Raw genomic sequence first — 3197 nt, forward strand, 5'->3', positions numbered from 1 at the left:
CCCAGCAGCTCTGGGGGCTGAGACAGGAGGATCACAGTTCAAAGCCAGCCTCGGCAACTTAGCATGGCCTTAAGTATCAGTGAAACCCTGTCTCAAAATACAAAATAAAAAGGGCTAGGGATGCAGCTCAGTGGTAAAGTGCCCAGGGTTCAATCCTTGGTACCAAAAAAATAAAAAGAAAAACAGGGGCTTTGGTACCACATCACCAGGGTTCAGACCCCAGCTCTTGTCACCCACTATCAGGAGTTCGGGCCAATAGTGAAGCATGAGTTGCCTCATCCATGAAAGAGGGGAAATAACAGAAGCCATCTGATGAGGTGACCACAGTAGTGCCCAGCATGCAGTCATAGTAGCACCAGCTCAAACTTATTTAGCACTTCCTCCCACCAAAGCGAACACTCAATAACTGTGACCATAGAACCAGGAGGGGCTGGGATTTCAGCACAGCTGGGGTCCAAAGGTGGGCATCTTTGAGTCCCAAGCCCTAACTGGTGCCACACTCTGTCCTGACCCCATCACCTATATACACACACCTCCCAGGTCCCCAAGAGAGGTACAGAGGGCAACAAGACAGGTGGGGAGGTTCTCCCAGGCAGGGGCTTGGCGGTCTAGGCACAGAGGCGGTGCCAGGATCACTCGGGGTTGCTGTGCTGTTGTGCCCCTGAGAGCGCAGACTAAGGTTGAGTCTAAGCTCGCCAACCTCAAGCACAGTCCCTTCTGGGCTCCACCACCACACTGGCTCTCGAGAGTACTGCAAGACCACACTGATGCCATCCGTTCATTCACTGGGGAACTACGACATGCCCTCCTCCTTGGTCAGTGACGAGGGGCAGTGATCAAGATGAACATGTTCCCTGCCCTGTAACGCATGTCTAGAAAGGAACAGGGGAAATTTGCAAGTTAAGAACCAAATAATTAGCTGAGCGCAGTGGCACATGTCTGTAATCCCAACAACTCAGAAGACTGACACAGGAGGACTGCAAGTTCAATGCCAACCTCGGCAACTTAGTGAGACCCTGTCTCAAAATAAAAAATAAAGAGCTAGGATGTAGTAATCCCTACTACTGCAAAAAAAAAAAAAATCAAACAATTATATAATTATAGATCATCATGAATGCAAAACATTGGGGCAATGTTTAAAAAAAAATAACAGGAGTTGCCCCCTTTAAGCTACCTTAGAACAACTTCGTGCCTTAGAGCAACTGCCATTTTAGTATCTGTCACAATTCTGCAGGCTCAGTGGGGCAGTTCTCCTGTTCCACGTGATGGTGGCTGGGGCTGCAGTCATCCGGGGGATCCCAGAGCTTGAACCCCCAAGCTGGCTCTCGCACAGGGCCAGGGCTGATGTGAGTGCCGTTGGCTGGGAGCCTGCTGACCGGGACACCTAACTTTCCCCACTGTGGTCTCTCTGTGTGATGCAGGCCTCACACAGCACCTGGGTTCCAAGTGACAGAGAGTAGAAGCTGCCAGTCACCTGAAGGTCTAGTCTCAGAAGTCTCAGCACAATTTGTTGGTCAAAGCAAATGCAAGGCCCAGTCCAGTTCCAGGGGATGAGAAGTGGAGTCCAGCTCTGGATGGCATGCAGGAAGGACACGAGGGGAACCTCTCTGAAGCCCAACAGGACAGCTGCAGGGCCTCTCTGAGACGCAGCTGTTTACATGAAACTCAAGGGGTAAGGAGAACAGGCAGCAAAGCAGGGGGTGACAGACAGCAGAAGGTTCCAGGCAGAGGTAACAATAAGTGCAAAGTTCCCTTTCCTGAGACATGGAAGACCTGGGCCTAGGAGCAGATCCAGACCACATGGCTATCCCGGTTAAAGGGACAAGCAAGACAGGATGAGGCAGAAGGGCTGGGGCAGGCCTTTGGGTTAGAGTCTAACAGGAAGCAACAGGACAAGAAGCATAAGCTTCCCAGCATGCAAGACAAAAAAGGAAACAAACGTGCATTGTGTGCCTTTCACGGCAAAGTCAATGCTTTAGGTACTGTAGGGAAGAAAGCATTTTTTCTTGCTTTCCGGCTCTCTGGGGAAGAAAAAAAACACACAAATAATAACTAACAACAACCCAATATGAAAAAACAGGGATGGCCAAAAGAGTGCAGCCCAGGCAGACCGTGGGACGGAAGTCTTAGAATCTTGGCATCTCAGAGTCCTCACCCTTGAGAGGCAGCGCAGAGGGCAGGCAGGAGAGAAGGGCCAGCCGAGGGGAAGGCCTGTCCTGGAGCCCAGACCTGCCTTTCTCCACTGTGTGGTTCAAGCCAAGGGCAGAATCCTTGAGCCTCTGTTTCCTCATCTGCGAACTGGGCTCTGTGATACCCACACAGGGTTGGTGGTTGGGATGCTCAGAGGAGACATAGCAAGTGGAAGCTCCCAGTGCAGCACCTGGACACAGCTGGCATGCCCAGAAAAGTGGTGATGATCCCAGCAAACCCATTCAGCTCTCCCCTCGCACAGGCATACACTGACAGCAACACTGAGACAGATCAATCATCTTTCCCATTTTAAAAATTAAGAAATTGAGCCTCAGAGAGGTTATGCTATGTGCCCGAGTCACATGGCAGAAATAAGTGGAGCTGGGAAAATAAGCCAGGCAGTGCACGACCCTGGAGCTCGCGTCTCCAGACCCACACTAACCCACCCCGTCACCCCTAATTCCCACCTGCTCAGTCCCTGCTAGAGCACCCACCGCTGAAGGGAAGCTCCTTCCCCACAGAGCCAAGCCCCTCCCTTGCCTCCTTCCCACCTCCCGCCTCTGCCCACCGTTGTCTCGGCTTTGTCCCTGGAGTTCACAAAAGCCAGACATAACTGTCTTCCACAGGAAGGCCCCTCACAGCCAGTGGTGTCTGCTGGAGGGACTGGCACAGTATGAACAGGGGTGAGACTCAAAGCCAGCCGTGGAGGGTTGGGAGGAGGCCGGGCCCAGGCTCCTCGAGAGTCACTCACTTGGCACGTGGTGAGCCCCATAAGCCTGTGAATTGAATAAAGATGAACCAAACCAAACTGAATTGGGTTGAAACTGACTGGATTGGACTGAGACAAATTGCAAGATGGACAGATGGATGGATGGATAGACAGATGGACAGACAGATGGAAAAATATAAATGGCTGATTGGATGGTAAGGCGGATGGTTGCTGGGGTAAGTGAAGCAATGGATGATGTCTGTATCTTATACAAATCTAGATGTGTATACGAGCAAGG

The sequence above is a fragment of the Marmota marmota genome, unplaced genomic scaffold (genome assembly GCF_001458135.2).
Source record: "Marmota marmota marmota unplaced genomic scaffold, marMar, whole genome shotgun sequence".
NCBI classification, from domain to species: domain Eukaryota; kingdom Metazoa; phylum Chordata; class Mammalia; order Rodentia; family Sciuridae; genus Marmota; species Marmota marmota.